This window comes from Chiloscyllium plagiosum, unplaced genomic scaffold, assembly GCF_037043375.1.
Source record: "Chiloscyllium plagiosum isolate Xiang-an unplaced genomic scaffold, Cpla_swu_hap1 HiC_scaffold_45, whole genome shotgun sequence".
In the NCBI taxonomy this organism is placed as follows: Eukaryota; Metazoa; Chordata; class Chondrichthyes; order Orectolobiformes; family Hemiscylliidae; genus Chiloscyllium; species Chiloscyllium plagiosum.
The window spans coordinates 47,197,094-47,215,213 of record NW_028270183.1 but is presented as its reverse complement, the minus strand read 5'-3'; the positions used below and the strand labels follow the sequence as shown (position 1 = coordinate 47,215,213).

The window sequence follows — 18,120 nt, the reverse complement described above, 5'->3', positions numbered from 1 at the left end:
CAACATCGAGGGCCGAAGGGCCTGTACTGCGTTGTATTCTTCTATGTTCTATGTTCTAACCTGCTCCAGATTTCATTTGACAAAATACTCATTTAGAATCCCACTGCATAACATGCCCTTCACATAGCTTGTTATTTGGTTTTCCTGGATCTCTTTCATACGATAAAAGGTCACAGCAGCTTGACTTGTAAAAGAAAGTCGCGTTCCTTTACAATATCCCAATGCAATCTACATTTCAATGCAGTTTAGGCAACAGGACCAAATTATTCTTTGAGATGTTATAATAGCGTCGATGCATACAAACTGACATTGCAGTTCCAACTTCAGGAAGACAGTTGTGATCATCCAAAAATAGCAACATTGAAAACCACTGATAGCACCGACGAGAGTGGGACTCGAACCCACGCGTGCAGAACACAATAGATTAGCAGTCCACCGCCTTAACCTCTCGGCCACCTCGTCACATACGCCTGAGTGCCTATAACCTTATGAATAAGTGAATTGCATCAATTCTGCAGCGCAGCAGATATTTCTCCCTTGTTTTGGTGAAATCATAAATAGCACAGTACGGTTCCAAGACTATGGTCTGACCTCAGAGTTGTGGGGCAAGCGCATTCCCACTGTGACACTCTGCTCACAGTGGTCTGAACAAAAATGAAGAAATGACTATGTAACAAGGTCTGTTGAATTCTGTGAAGATTTGAAGTCAATGGAATGAAGAACCCGAGACAGCAGGAGGTGTTCTTTCAAGAAAGAGTTGGATAGAGCTCTTAAGGATAGTGGAATCAAGGGTTATGTGGATAAGGCAGGAACAGGATACTGATTGAGGATGATCAGCCATGATCATAATGAATGTCTGGTGCTGGTTCGAAGGGCAGAATTGCCTACTCCTGCACCTATTGTCTATTGTCTATTAAATTGCCTGTGAGGAATTGTTTGCCAGACTGGAGTAGAGTGCATAGTGCTCAATGTCATTATTCGGAACACCTTTCTTCCATTCAGATATGTTTGACATGCACTTGTGTACAGGACAGACAATTTCAAAGTCCTAAATAAGGCTAAACTGACAATTGAACTCAACAATGCAAAAACCTTGATCTGCATCAATTTCCTGGGCCATGCGACACCAAGACACTGTATGATCACAGCAACACAGTGAGCAAGTGTCAGAAGGAAAATGAGTGCAGTGCCAGAGCGCATGCTGGGACCAGCAGTTGACACACGGGGAAGTGCATTTCCCACAACAGGAACACTTCCCACACAGCGGACTGCGGTGGAAGAATTCAGAGGGGGTTTACACTTTGGAATTTGATGCCAGAGACACAATGGAAATCTGTCATTGCGTCTGTTCAAGATGAAGAGTTTAAGATTTCTACAGATGAAAAACAAAATAAAGTGCTCATAGTGAAGGCAAATGTCGAAATTGTATATTTCAACAATCTACCCATCTTTGCAATGAGTAGCTCACCACTTTCCTCACTCGGGGTCAGAACCACTGGTGAAGATGATCGTACAATCCCCGTTACTAGCCATGGAATCAGAGAAATTCGGTTTCCCAAACGTTAAGGTAAAACCAGGAATGTGGAGGTAAGCATTAATGTGTTGCTCCTGTGCTGCAGGTGAACAGTGCACGTTATCTCTGTTCCAGTATAGTGGGCTATGCTGTGCTGAAGTTTTACGTTTGAGCATCACATGGAGCAGCTTCAATTTGTTGTCGTGTTGAGGGGTACGGATAAAAGGTGATATTGAGCAAAGCCAAGTTTATGCGAAGATACCCGTGTTTGTGGATTGAGAAACGACCTTTTCTGTATCATGACTCCTTGATCAACAAACATACTGCAAGTATTTAAAACGTGTAGAGACATGTGTGGAGAAAGAGCCGAAGGTGATTTTTCAGTAGATGGAAAATGTTTCCCATGTGCACTGCGTTAAATTCCGGGAAAATAGATGTTGATCTGGTTTCATGTTACGCAGTTTGTTGCAAATAATAAAAAAGTTGCAATAATAAAAAATAAATTACATAGGACCGTTTGAATATTTTATTGAATTGAATTTTGGTCTGAGCATATTTTATCTTCAATGGCGTGCTGCAGAGAAGTACAGAGGGTTAACAATACAAAAGGACAGAGTCTTCTTGGTGGATTTCTTGGGTGGAGTTAAGAATGTACGAAATATACATAACATCATGTGAATGTGGTCAAAGCTTTAAAGTAGGTGTTGCATCTCCAAGTGACGGTTCAGTTCCTATTCATTAGGATATAACTTCTGTCTGCAGTTATTTTAGGACATCGGCTCCATTTACAGAGTATCACCTTGAATAATGCGTCACACCTTACCAATCCATGAACATTTTATATTCAATCTCATTCACTTGTACGTGTTCATGAAATGTCTTTGTGTCTGAAGTCAACCAAATTCGAAATTGTTACGCAACCACACTGACTTTCTCTCAATGGTAAATTCCCTCCTTCTATGTTTGCTCGTGTATCTTTTAAAACACTGTGAAATCAGCTTCTACGCTTTATTTCTGGAAAGTCATTCACGATTTAAATAACTCTATTGAGTGGAAGAAACTGTCATCCAAACCTTTCTTAATCATTCACTAATGGTTTTGAAGCTCTAACTAAAGTTATTGTTACACTCGATAGAGGGAATTTCCCTGATTTAGTCATTCAAACCTCGCGTTATGTGAAAATCTCATTTGTTTACATAGAAACTTGCGTGTGTCTGCTCCAGCATTTCCAAATCTCGTGAATAAACTCATTCATTCTTTCTATCATCCCGATTAAACCTTTTGTATCCTTTCTGATATTTTTATGTCTCAGTAAACAACGCCACTTGGCTTTCTAATATCTTGCTATCCAGGGAACAGCGTCTGTGCCCTTTCTAACTTCTTTACATGTTTTTGGTGGAGAATGAGGACAAGGATTACACACAATGCTCCCACTGAGGGTGACCTAAAGATTTTACAGTTACACTATGAACTCTTCTCTCTATATAAACTCCAATAAGGTAAATCTTATCTATCCAGTTCATAAACATCGTCTCCATGGAGACGAAAATTATCTATCACTCCCTTTATTCTTCCACGGAATGTTCGGAAGGTTTGTAAGGCCAACATCTCTAATCCTGATAGAGGGTGTGCGAACCACTCAGTTTTATGATTAGATTCATCCAATACTACCCTCTGCTGGCCTCCCCACGCCACTGCATCAGTGTCACAGTTTTTGGCTCTGAGTAGATAGCAAATCCTTTGCTGTGAATCTCTTAAATTACACGTTCGTTTGATTTTTTCAAATAATATCTTTGGAAACACAGAGCAGTTTTGTCTGATACTAAGCGATATTGTCCCTGCGTCATTATCAACGCTACCAGGCCTTTTTTGGGAATTTTCAATACTTTTCCACGTAAGTTTTAAGCATTGCAAGTCAGAGAATCAGAAATAAATTCATGTCATCTCCTGACAAAATGGTTCACTCGGAGGTGAGCATTTCCATTCGGACGACCCCAAGTATATTTGCAACTCTCCATCTACCAGCATTTTGTGTGTGTGTGTGTGGTGGGGCGCGGGGAGTAGCGGGCGGGAAGGTGTGTGTGTTGATGGTGCTGTCAGTTTGGATAGTGCTATGAGCTGCTGCCTTATCTCCCACTCAGACTGAATCATCGAAGGTTATCACTCTCTGCCACCATCACTGAAGTAGGGTGTTGTGGCCAGATAAGAGAGAGATTATGTCATTTAAGCACCACAGAGACTGCCAGACCTGCAACCACACGCAGACACTCACAGAGAAAAATACAGACACACAAATACAGGGGGTGGGGAGAGGTGGATATCGACCACTCCACTACCCGGATTCGCACTTTCTATTCTATTCCGAGCTGTTTCTTCTGGAATAGGCGACGGGGAAGGATTCAGTGAGGGTGGGAGTGGGTTATACTACTGTTAGTGCTGGTGAAGGTTGGGGGGGTGGGGATGGGTGGGTGAGATGGTGACTTGTCCAAAGGGAGTTGTTCAAGAGTGTTATATCCATGCAGTGCTATTAGTGAAGGAGATATAGTAGAGGGGTAAAAGAGAGAAAGGGAAGGTGCTGCATGCAGCAGTGAGAGTGGTGGGGCATAAGTTTTGTTCCGGGGTAGGTTTTATAACAGATATACCGTGACTGTGAGGGAGTAGAGAAAATACGGTGATCTTATCCTGACAGAGTGGGGAGGACATTGATTCTTCTCCTGTATTACTGGACATTTCTTCAGACCGCAGATACTGCTCTGAGCTCAGACCATGATTGTGGGTCTGGTGGTGTGGCCCCCTTTTGGGGAGAGAATTTCCCTCTCTGTACTAGCTAATCCACCAGGATCTGCGGGCCCCAGTCGACAAACTGTAGTATAATTTCCACTTATCTGCCATGTTCAGGATAAACTATGGAGGGCAGCTCCAACTTGAGAAAGCACAACCATGTGCCTATTGGCCTTTTAAAGATGGCACCAATGCCAGGGGTCGTGGAGTATAGGGGGCATCTGGGCGATGGTGAGAACCTCCAGCCATGATGAATGGAGAATCGGGCTGGCATTGAATAAGAGGGACTCCATTGGTTGGGGTGGGTAGTTAATGAGGTGAGTTTGATAAGATAGCATAATTTAGCTCAGCCTCATGCAGACAATCCCTCTGTCCTACTCAATGAAAATGTTAACGTCGGTTAGGATATATATTCGCAGAGAAATTGGTCAGTTGTGAAGTGAGAAGCCTTCAAAAATGTTATGTCAGGAGTAAAGAGACAGTATGTCCCTCTTAGGTTGAAGGGTAAGGCTGGTACGTGTAAGGAATGCTGGAGGATTGGAGAAATTGAGGTTCTGGTCACGGATAAGAGGGAAGAATATGTCACTTATAGACAACAGGAATTGAGGGTTTTTTTCTTAATGCATTCACGGGATGAGGGCGTCCCTGGCTAGGCAAACATCCATTACCCATCCCTAATTGCCTAGAGAGCAGTTAACAGTCAACCACATTGCTGTGGGTCTGGAGTCACATGTAGGCCACACCAGGTAAGCATGGCAGTTTGCTTCCTTAAAGGGTATCAGTGAACCAGGTGGATTTTTTCGACAACTGGAATGGTCAGCATTTGCCTCTTAATTCCTGATTTAAAGTGAATCAATAGAAGAGTCTTAAGGCAACAATAGTATACTTAAGAGGGAAATTGCGAGCGTGAAAAAGGGGATATGTGATAGTTTTGGCTTCTTCAAATACGTCAAGGACAAAACAGTAACTGTGGAAAGAATAGGACATCCTTCAACATCAGCAAGGCTGCCCATATGCAGAACCACAGGAAATGGGGGAGGTACTGAACGAATATTTTGTATCAGTATTTACTGTGGAGGAGGATATGGAAGCTAAATAATTTGGGAAATAAGTAATGACATCTTGGAAAGTGTCTGTATCACAGAGGAGCTGCTGGAGGTCTCAAAACATGCAAAGGAAGGAAAATGTCCTGACTTTTATTAGATGTACGCTAGATCTCTGTGAGAAGCTAGGAAAGTGATTGCGGGGCCTCGTGCTGTCATCAATAGCCACAGGTAAAGTGCTGGAAGACTGGAGGTTGGCTAACGTGGTGCCATAACTTAAGGAATTTAAGAAGGGTAATAAGGAAAAGCAGTGATTATGACGTCAGTGGTGGGTAAGTTGTTGGAGGGGATTATGACGCATAGGATTTTCACGCACTTTGAAAGGTAACGACGGATTAGGGATAGTCAACATGGCTTTGTGCAAGAAATGTTGTGTCTCACTGACTTGACTGAGATTTTATTGAAGAAGTGACTAAAAAGATTAATTGAGGTAGAGAGGTGCACATTGACGATATGGACATCAGTAAGGTTTTGAACAACATTGTGCATGGTCATCTGTTTAACAAGGTTGGTTCATATGAAATACATAGAAAACGAGCCATTTGGATACAAAATTGACTCAAAGGTCCAGACAGAGGATGGTGGTAGAGGTTGCAATATCCTGGCAAAGGTTTGCAATGCTCCCCATGCTGTGCAGATAGTCCGGTTTATGGAATAATCCACTAGCACGGCCTGCACAGCTCTCCATCTTGGCCGTTACCGTACCCCAATTTAAGGTGTCTGGGCTGGTTCTGTGAAGCAGATTTAGAATTGGAGGCAATAGACCAATTCAGCTGATCTAGCAATGTATTTATTCAATGTTTGCATTCTTGTGATTGGGCCCACCGTTGTCTCACTTATCCAATTAATACAATCCCTCCATCTCCTTATCGATATTTTCACCAAGTTATCTGTTAATTAATTTTTTTGTTTTTTTTCTGCGTCTTTCCCTGGCATTGGCTTTTGACTCCCTCGTGTCTCGGCATGGTGAAGCTCAGAAACATTGAAATAGTGTGTGTCCGGCTTTTGTTCACTTCTCAATGTGTCCCATGTGATACCCAATGGGCAAGGGTGTTCCAGGAGCTTTGCTTCACGTGTTTGAATCTTGGTATGCGCCTTCTCATGGAATGCCTCTGATTGTCCCTCTCAGTTGATGGTGCGGTCAGTAACGCAAGGAAGGTCCTTGAGTATAATTGTAAAGGACAAGGCATCTAACTTGTAGCTGAGGGGACTCTGACTGCCTCCTGTTAGTGGAGGTGCTTGGGGATTGTTTGCGAGAAATTGTGCTGTAAGCTGCTTCAGACATTCCAGGAGAGCGGAGGATTTGGTGTCCCAGCTCGGGACGTAGCATGGGACTGTAGTAACAGCATCTGGGTCTGTAACATGAACAACAAATGGAGCAGAGGCTGCAGAGAGGGGAAGCGCTGAAAACCATGGAGTGAGTGTGCGTGGGGAAAGGGATCAGCCATATCTGTTTGTGTCTTAGCCTGGACAAGCACACCCTCGCACTCTCCCTGTTACATACATTGATGCACATTCTCCCTTTCTGCCCCTCACACACACTCACACTCACCCTCTCTCGCATTTCACACACGTACTCCACTCTGTCACACACACATGCACACACAACCACTCTCTCTTCCTCCCGCACTCACACCCACACTCCACCTCACTCTCTCTGACATACAGACAATGTCTCTCTCTCCCCTTCTCACAGACACGCCCCTCTCTCATACATATGCATACGCACACACACGAATGCACATATAAATCTGTGGGTTGAAGTTACATTTTCCCATTTGTATTTGCAGATACATTTTATTTTGTTCCAAAACATACAATTTGTAGACATTCAGTCAATGTGTTATTTTACAAATCGTACTTTGTAAATAAAACCAGCCTAACTCCAGGTCAAGACACAGACAAAGTCCAAACAAGGCGTCAAGCTTAGAATACATTGTCTGACCGCACGTGTTACTTTATTTACATCGATAATACCTGAAGGTATCTCCAGGCAGTGACTTGAAATAAATTCGGCAATTTTCATATTAACCAATCAAACTCGCACCTCCATTCCAACTGATTAAGTATTTAAGAGTCATCTTAGGTGTGTGTACAATTCATGTGCATAAGTTGTACAACCCTTTGATCTTTTCCTTATATCTTCTGTGTTTAAGGTCTTTCTGTCGCTTATACCTGATGAAGGAGCAGCACAATGAAACCTTGTGTTTACAAATAAACCCATTGGGCTCTAATGGGTTTCATTTCATTTTTGACATTGTCCAACCCAGTCCAAATCAAACGGCTCCATATCATGACTTTTACTGGTTAGTTAATCCTCTCCCCTAGCAAGTAAATTGTTCCTAATCCCAAGTGTTTTTGTCTTGCATAATAATCTTTTGCGACACGTTATGCACTGATGTCTGGAAGTCTAGATATAATACATCTATAGAACCCCCATTATCCACCTTGCTTGTTACGTTTTTTTAAATAAAGTTAGTCAAATCATTCAAACATGATTTATCCTTCATAAAACTATGTTGACTGTGCTGGATTGTGGCTTGACTTTGGAAATCTCCTGTTATTAATTCTGTTATTACGCATCCTAACAATTTGTCTTCAATCCCAATAATTTTCTCACCACTTATCATTCCCGAGTGAAGCTGGTTATTCGAAGTTCTTCCCTTTCTATAACCATTATGTTCCGTTTCACAATTCCTGTGTAACAGGCACAAGGCTGTAAAAGATCTGTTCCAATTGCTGTGTAAGACGCATGTGAGGCTAATTGGACTCATTCTGTTCCTGCTTTACACACTCGCTGGGCGGAATGTCCTCCTGGTGTTCATACATTAAAGTCTCAAAGGAACTTGCATGTCCTGCTTCTGTTCCTGACCAAGCCGTTCAAGATCTCAATGTTCTCCTCCTGTCGTTCAATCACAGTTTTGGGGACTTACGGAATTTCCCTGCTCAAATGCCACTTTTCAAACGCTGAAATATGAAGGCAAATGTTGTTGCCCACACTGGGTAGCTCATGGGTTAGAACTGCTGTCTCACTGCACCAGCGATCCTAGTTCAATTTCAGTCTCCAGTTTCCTCCCACAGTCCCAAGATATGCAGGTTAGGTGGATTGGCCAAGCTAAATTACCCATAATATCCGGGGATGTGGAAGCTAGACGCACCAGTCATGGAAAATGCCAGGTTATAAAGATTGGGTGTGGTGGCTGGTGGGGATTGGATGGGATGATCTTCGGAGTTTCAGTGTGTTGTCGATGGGTCAAATGGTCTGCTTCCACTCTGGAGATATTCGATGATTAACACCTTTCTTGCAGAAGTCAGTTGAGGGAACAATCTTTGAGTTATGTACAATATCCTTTCCTCAGTGAGGAGATTACATCTGTACACACGACTCCAGATGTGCTCTCACGATGATCCTGTACAGCAGCAGTAGCACTTTATCAGCCTACCATAAGGTTCCCACTCAGGTTAGAGCAGTCTCAGCTCTCTGGGGAATACACAGCATTGCTGATAGATCATTGTCCTTCTCTATTATACCAGCATAACGGGAGATCTGGAGAAAAATCTTACAATGCCGCTTGAGAAGAACGGGTAAAATGTGGTTAGATAATATCCATGTTGAGATATGCCTCTCCAAACATCTCGCATGAATCTACCATTAACCTCGCCAGAGCCCACGTCACTCAAATTCCACAGAATCTGTTGAGGTGATCTTAGAAACAGCAAGGAGAAGCAAACATTCATGAGAATTACGTATCAAGTTGAAAGCTGCAATACAAACGTTGTCTATGTTATAAAACAGGAAATTAGACATACAAGTTTGTGGGTACTGCAGTTATAATGGACAGAGTCAAGTAACATCTAACCAGTGTTTACCCAAGTGAATGTTAATGTTGAGTGTGTATGAGCCTGGTTGCTTTAGTCGTATGTTGAGCACCGAGCTGTTGATCAAGAAATTTTGGAATTGGTGTTGTGTGATCAGAAGAGCAAATCTAATACTTTGCTATTGAGGATCTTTGGGGAATAGTGATCTTAATATATTGAATTTTAGATGACGTCTGAATGCAAGCAGTTCTTTTTCTTACATTACGGGTATACACCTGAGTCGTGGAAACCATTATGATACAAGAGTGAAGTTGGCTTTATGAATTTGGAAAGTACATTAAAATGACTTAATGAAAGACAGGCAATATCTGTTATTTACAGAAGCACTGTAATGTCTGTAATATACATATATCCCTCCAAGGCATAATTCGCAAAAGTCAAACGTGACTCAACGATGGTGAACAAAAGAAGTTAAAAATTACATTAGATCGAAGGAAATGCCTTAGAAAAGGGTCATTTATTGTGCATTCATTGAACTTTTAGACACAACAAAAGAGGACTGATAAACTGATAAGTAAAGTATAAAGAGAACAGCAATACAAACTAACCAGAAACAAAAAGACTGACGAAAAATCTCTATGAATATTTGAAAGGAAAATAAAAACAAGGTCAAATGTGGAACAGTGAATGTGTGGACAGGATAATTTATAGCGAGAACAGAAAAATGATAGGGAAACTAAACAGTTATTTTATATCTGTCTTCACGGAGGAGGGTCCAGAATATCTCCCAGGAATACCAAGTGACTATGGGACTTGTGTAACTAAAGACTAAAATCAGTGACGAGGTAGCATTTGAAAACATAACTGTATTGATAAGTCTGACAGACCAAATGTACTTCATACCAGAATTTCAGAGAAAGCAGAAATGGAGATAATAATTTCATTGGGAATTATTCTATTTTTCCGTATTCAATTTGGAAAGTTAAAAATGTATTCTAAGGATTTACAAAGTGAAGAAGATGGAGATGGTGAACTACAGACCAGTTAACCTATTGTTCACAGTGGGGAATATGTCGGAATTTATTATAAAGAATGTAATATTGGACACTTGGAAAGTTATAGCAAACGTCTAGAGAATGATGCTAGATTTCTGAAAGGGAAGGCAACATTTACCAAATGTTTGTTGAAGATGTCTCTTGTCGATATAAACAATGGAGAACCAGTGGATGTGGTCTAGTTGGATATCAGGAGGATTTTTAAAGAATTCATATAGCAAGTTATCCCTAAAACAAACAAAAAAATGTATTGGGAGGAACATACGCAAATGGGGGAAGGTAAAAGTTAACTTTCCCTTTGTTTGAAGGGAATCAGAATATAGGCGATGAAGGGCTCTGTGCTCTCTCTCCATGGATGATGTCTCATTCACTGTGATCTCCAGCATGTGTTGGTTTCACTACAGATTACAGCTTCTGAAGTAATTTGCACTGACTATGAGTAAAAATGCTCTGCGCCAGTGACACAGAATGTTGGTGAGTCTCTACCTGGAGTATTGAGTACAGCTTTGATTTCATGATCCAAGTAAATCATACTGATCTCATATGCTGAATGGACATTTTCCAGACTAATCCCTCGGATGGCAAGATTGTCCAATGAGGGAACTCCGCCTGTATGCTGTAGAGTTTCAGAGAATGAGAGGTTATCGAAATGAAACTGTAAAAAATATCACTCAGAGGGGAGTGACGAACATAGGGTCATCGAAAAGTGTGAGCAAGATTAGCGAGGATTTCAAGATATTCCACAAGAACATCAAGCAGAACAGAATAACCAGCGAACAATCAGAGCCCATTAGAAACCAAGAGAGCAATCTGTGTGCGAAGCTGGAAAACATTGATGGATTGTGACATGAGAGCTTTCCATGTGTTTTACTTGGGAGAATGAGGAGGCAGCTATTTCGTTCAAGAAGATGGAGTGGGAAGTTCTTAAACAGATTGATATAAGATGTGAGCAGGGATTGATGGTTTTGGCTGGTATAAAATTGGACAAGTCCCCAGGTCTGGATGAGTTGTTTCACAGGCTGCTGTTGGAGACAAGGGAGGAAAGGCACTGACTCAAATGTTTAAGTAGGATCTTGTCACATCGGAGGTGGCAGATGACTGGAGCCTTTACAGGAGTGCGGGTGGAGGTAGACCAGGGAACTGTAGATCAGTGAGTATCAGATCAGTGTCAAGGAAACTGCTGGGGACAAAAGGGAAGGAGAAAATTGATCTTCATTTAGAGAGGCAATGTTTGATCAGGATCACCAGCATGAAGATATCAGAGGGAAGTCGTACCGAACGAATTTTATTGATTTTTTTTTGAAGAAGTCATTGATATGGTTTTTCAGCAAGATCTTTGTCAAAGCCCCGCATGGGAAACTAATGAACAACGTACAATGTCATTCTATCAAGTCTAATTTAGTAAGTTATATTCAAATTGTCTAACGGACAAGAGACAGAGAGTAGAAAATTGTTTGTGTGACTGGAGACCAGTCTCCCCTGGCGTAGCACAGGGATCAGTGCTGTGTCCCTTATTATTTGTGGTAGTCAGTAATGATTTAGATGCGCATGTGGGGGGTGGGGGTGGGGAGAGTGTGTTAATTATGTTTGCGTTTAGCACAAAGATTGCCCGGGTGGTTGTCAGTGAGGAGAAAGGTTTTATGTTACAGGAAGATACAGACGGAATGATCAGATGTGCAGAGCAATGGCAGATGGAATGTAACCTTAATAAATATGAGGTGATGCACTTTGGAAGAAGAAACCAGACAGGGGAGGACTCAATGAATGACAGCACACTAGGAAGCTCCGAGGGTGCTTCTCGATACATCCCTAAATGTCACTAGACAGAGTAACAGGTTAGTTCAGAAGTCACATGCGCCTGTCGGCACAGCCTTTATTCATCGAGACATAGATTGTAAGAGTTATACAAAATTTTGATTCAGCCACAGATGGAATACTGTGTGGAGTTATGGGAGTCACATTATGGAAGAATGCGATTGCAGTGGATGGGTGCAGAGGAGATTCACGAGGATGTTCCCTGGGATGGAGCATATCAGCTACAGAGAGAGGCTGGATAAGCTTGGGTTGTTTACTTTGGAGCAGAGAATGCTGAGTGGGATGTGGTTCAGAAGGATGGGATTCCAAGAGGCATGTACAGGGGCTATAGACAGCAGCTGTTCCATTTAGTAAAAAGGGGACAAGAACAAGGGAGCACACTTTTAAAGTGAAGGGGTTGAGGTTTAGAGAAGATATGAGGAATGTTTTTTACCCAGACGGTGTTGGGTCAGTATTAAAATTCCTGAGAGGATAATTGTGATGAGTAACCTCACAACCGTTAAAATGTACTTGAAGTATCATAACATTTATGGCGACAGATCTCATGTAAAAGTGGGACTTATGTAGATCGTATTGCTTTTCTGATAGTACAGATTATATGCTTCTGTGATTGTTTGATTATGGACGGTGAAAGCAGTTAAGAAGATAAGTGGCGCGTTGACCATCATTTCAGGGAGACTTGAGTACACGAATAAGGGCGTCTTACTGCAGCTGCACAGAGCCTTGGTGAGAGCTGAAAATGTATTGCTGGTAAAGCACAGCATATGCTGACTGACCTGCTGTGCTTTACCAGCAACACATCTTCAGCTCTGATCTCCAACATCTGCAGACCTCACTTTCTCCTTGGTGAGACCCCATCTCAAGCATTGTGCAGTATTGTGTGCAGTTTTAGTATCCTTACCTAATAAAGGACAAACCGACATTGAGGGGGAGCAGTGAAGGATAACCAGATCAATCTCTCTGGTATGACAGGCTTGTTGTGGGAGCAGAGTTTGGGGTGACTGGGCCTGTATTCCATGAGCTTTAGGAAAACGAGTGAAATATATAAAACTCTGACAGTGGGAGATAGTATGGAAGCAGGGATGATGATTCTCCAGTCTGGGGCGTCTAAAACAAGGGCCCACAGTATTAGGTACAGGCTGGCCACTCTGCATTGAGATGAGAAAAAATGTCTGCACTCAGAGACTGCTGCACCTGGGGAATTCTCTCCCAGATCAGGCTGTGGAAGACAAGGCACTGAAAACAAATAACGGTTTTTAGACAGGAAAGGGATGGGAAGAGAGCAGGAGAATGGTGTGGCGATAGAGGATCAGCGATCATTCTAGGTTGTTCTCTGATAACGCGGCAGCTGTGTTCTTGTGTAACACCAAATTATAGAAAGCGGTGCAATAAAAATAATGGGGGCTATGGGGAAAAGCGGGTATGGGGCGAAGGCCCAATAATGTCAGGAAGAATCAAAACAAAAATAATAGTCAACGTAACACAAACAACAGTACAGTCTACGTAAATTTTTAAACCATATATTGTAATGTAATAGTGCTGTAAACGTACCACTTTCACACTACAATTACCGACTACAGCACTGTTCCATTCAACAAGGTCTTCACCAGAAAGCACACGAGCTGCTTGACCATGTGATGCTGCTGCGGGTTTACAGTTCGAGTAGATTCCCGATAGTATGTAAACAGGCACTTCGGCCCAACAAGTCCACACCACCCTCCGAAGAGTAACCCGCACAGACCCATTCCTCGACCCTACATTTACTCGTGACTAACGCACCTAGCACTGTGCCCAATTTAGCATGACCAATTCACAGGACCAGCACATCTTTGTGGGAGGAAACTGGAGAACCCGGAGGAAGCCCATGCAGACACAGAGAGAACGTGCAAACTGCACACAGTCACCCAATGAGGAAATTGAACCCGGGTCCCTGGTGATAACAACTGAGCCAATATTTCTCCCCAAGATTCCTCCCCTGGTTTGAAATAAAGTTTCTTCTAAATGTCGACTACAATTCCCAGTTCTGGATGCAGGTTTGCTCGCTGGAAGGTTCATACATCGAGAACCTCAACCACAAATCTTCTCAAAACTCGATAACAATTCCCACTTTCAGTTTCAGTTTCAAGACTTGCAGAAGGGATTACATTCCTGATTTAGCTGAACACATTGAGGGTGCATTTGGCAGACAGAAGATCCTGAGGCTGGGTTTTGCTGTTCATCTGGGGCCGGGAATGGAATCTCGTCACAGTGAACAGGAGCTCGCTTTATAAAGAAAGGTGCACAATTCATAATCGTGTTGCAGCCAAATCGTTTTTAATAAACCCACATTATTGGAGAACTGCCTGTATATTGAATGGAGGAGCAAAATTGATGGACCGAAGGGACTACAGTATTTCTTATTTTATATGTCCTGTTGTTTAAACATACTAAGGGTTATGAACACTGTGTGGGGAAAACTGCATTGAGAAAAGTTTCATCATGAACTAGAATGGAGAAAGCTCAATGTATCTAAAGACCTCCTCCTTTTACCGATGTTTCTGTGCAGTCTGTGGGAAAGCTCTATAACTGTTGTCACAAACTCTCAGATGTTAAGAAGGAGATCTCTGCAAGATGACAGGACTGTGTTTCCCATTCTCTTTTCCAATGCCGAGGCTGGTGCTAGGTGTTCTGTCCGGTTTTATCCTTTAAGATCCGGAGCAGTTTGATACAATTGAGGGTCTTGCTTGGCCGATTCAGAGAACATTGAAGAGTTTCTCACATGTCTGTGTGTCTGGAGTCGCGTTTAGGCCAGACCAGGAAAGCACAGGAGATTCAATTCTTGAAAGTACAGTGGGGAAGGAAATTGGTGCTTACAATCGACATTGGCTTCAAGGTCACTGTTACTGACGCCAGATTTTATATCTCGATACTTTATTAATTTCCACCAGCTGCCAGAGCATTATCCTGCTCTGGATTTGCAATCCAGTGACAATTCCACAACAGCACCATTTCCTCATGGGGACCAGCCAGAAACCACACTGAGCAGGTTATTTCTATGCTACTGGGCAGCACTGTCAAAAGAACTCTCACCAATGTGACTATCGCGACGCGACTGAGGGCGTGGTTAATGGTCAGACTGTAGTCATTCCCTTGTTATAGGAATGGATATAGTTGAGTAATTTTCCACGTGGCCAGGCAGATGTCAGAGCTGGGAGCTGGAATGAAACAGCTTCCCCAAGGATACGGCTTGTTGTGCAGCACAAGACTTCAGTCCTATTGCAGGAATGGAGTCAGGGCCCATTGCCTTTGTTCTAGCTACTGTGTTCAGCTGTTTCTTCATGTCATGTGCAGCAAATCGAATCGGTTGAAGATTGGCATCTATGAATCTGTGAGCATCATGAGGAGGATGAGATGGATTATAGACTCAACACTTCTGGCTGTGGATGGTGCAGACACTACATCCTTGTTTTTACGCTGATGTAAAAAGACCGGTCCGTTATTTAGGATGGGGATATTTGTAGAGTCCTCTCCTCCAGTAAGTTGTTTAATAGTTCATGGACATTGATGACTAAATGTGACAGGACTACAGCGCTTCGTCTTATCTGTTAGTCTTGGGATCTTTCCCCCTCTCCATCAGATGGTAATTCTGCTGTTTGGAATGTAACCAGTCAAGTGCGGTAGCTTTAAAGTGTTTAGATACACATGGTTCTGACTGTGGCATGTTCACCCAAACTCGCCACTGAACCATCACGCGGCTTGATGGCAATGATAGACTGATGGATTATCCTGGGGGATAAATTATGGATTGTGATTGAATGCAATTGCGCTGCTGCTGCTGCTGTGATCTACAGCATCACATGATAACCCATTGTGAGCTGCAATATCTGCAAACCAATTTCACTGACTTTCCCCCAGTTCACACCGAGACCCATTCACCCATCAGCACTGTACTCAGTGACCTAACCTGGCTTCTAATGTGCGAACACTTCCAGTTTCATATTCTCATTCTGCTGAGGGTCTCTCCCTGATGTCACACCTCCAATATGTTAAATTACTCCGATACTTTAACATATTAATCTGAATCGTTTTCTTTCTCGTAATACCATTTTCTGTGTTTGAAGTGAATGTTTTTTCCTCTGTTTTTCTCCCTGACCATGATTAAGAGTTTTGTCGTGTCAGTGATGCCAACCTTATGTCGTTTCAGAGCCAATGAACTTGTGCACTTTGCGTTATTGTTCACTTCCCAGTGTACAGCGCTCTGTGCTGGACAGGGCGTTTGAGCAGATTTGACACACTTTATAGGAACCTGTTCAAAAACAGAAATTGCTGAAGAAATTAAGCAGGTGTGGCTGCATCTTGTGCCGTGAAAGCTGAGTTCATCTTTCACGTGCAGTGACCCTTCCCAGTTTCTCTCGCAATTTTTCTATTTTTATTTCCAGTATCCACAATTATATGTTTAATTGAAAATTTATTCTGCGCCTATTTATTTCTGGAGAAACTCAGCAGGTCTGACAGCATTTGCGGAGACATAAAAACAGATTTAGCGTTTCAAGTCCAGTGTGACACTTATTCAGAACTGAAAAGGATTGGAATTTGGGCATTTTAGTCCCTTGGCAGAGGTGTAGGTGGGGTGGAGGGGGTGGTAAGTGACAGGCAAAAGAGGGCGTGAGAACAGATAAACAGGCTTTTAGCAGTGGTGAACTAGAAGACGATATAAAATGAGTTAAGTTAAAATGTGAATGGGGAAAGAGGTTCTCTCTATTGAGTGCAAGATAAAGAAGACACAACTACACAAGGTCACAGGGAGACCAGGAGGGAGAACTTTGAACATTATTTGGAGTACTGTGTGCAGTTCTGGTCGCCTCACTTTAGGAAAGATGTGGAAGCTTTGGAGAGAGTGCAGAGGAGATTTACCAGGATGTTGCCTGGAATGGAGAATAGGTCGTACGAGGATAGGTTGAGAGTGCTGGGCCTTTTCTCGTTGGAACGACGAAGGATGAGGGGTGACTTGATAGAGCTTTATAAGATAATCAGAGGAATAGATAGAGTAGACAGTCAGAAACTTTTTCCCTGGATGCAACAGAGTGTTACAAGGGGACACAAATTTAAGGTGAAGGGTGGAAGGTATAGGGGAGAAGTCAGGGTAAGGTTCTTTACCCAGAGAGTGGTGGGGGCATGGAATGCGTTGCCTGTGGGAGTGGCAGAGTCAGAATCATTGGCGACCTTTAAGCGGCAATTGGATAGGTACATGGATGGGTGCTTAAGCTTGGACAAATGTTCAGCACAACATCGTGGGCCGAAGGGCCTGTTCTGTGCTGTATTGTTCTATGTTCTATGTTCTATGTGGTATTATATACATCTGGCCAGAGATACATTTTCACTGTCGAGATCATCACAGCCATTAGACAAAGGAATTCAGCTGTTTGGATTTGTATTGTCAGTAGTAAGATTTTCATGCTGCCTTAGTATTGTAACATGGAGAAAACAAATAACAGTGTGAAGTTTGGGCTGAGTGCTGTTTACCTATCATTTTTAATATTGTTTCAAATTTGCAGTGCTTATCTTTAAATGCTTGTTCTTGAAGCTAGAATCATATGGAGTGTAGGAAGTTGAGCGGTGACATTCTAGAAGTTTATAATATCATGGAAGGCATGGATAGGGTGAATAGCCAAGGTCTTTTCGACAGGATAGGAAAATGAATTTTGTGAGAAGATTTGGCACAGGAAAATGAACTCGTAGAGAGCATAGGTTTACGGTGTAAGAGGGGAGATTTAAAAGGGAGGAAGAGGGAGCTTCTTTTACACAGAGGGTGATGTGTTTATGAAATGAGCTGACAGAGGAAGACTGGCAGTTGCAAGTACAGCTCGAACATTTACAAGGCAGTTTGACAAACATATGAATGGGAAGCGTTTTGATGCATATGGGCCAAGTGCAAGCAGATGGGACTAGTTTATATTGGAATACGTGGCTGGCATGGATATGTTGGACCAAAGATTGTATGTGTGCGCGATATGACTGTATGAATATAGAAAACGAAGAAAGGGGAAGAAAATAT

At 42.4% G+C, this 18,120-nt stretch overlaps 1 non-coding gene across 1 annotated transcript; it reads right to left on the bottom strand.

The window, feature by feature from the left end:
• Positions 1-380: 380 nt before the first annotated feature.
• On the bottom strand, positions 381-462 carry trnas-gcu (transfer RNA serine (anticodon GCU)). The gene has a single exon. It is a non-coding gene; the product is annotated as a tRNA-Ser (tRNA).
• Between the last annotated feature and the right edge of the window lie 17,658 nt (positions 463-18,120).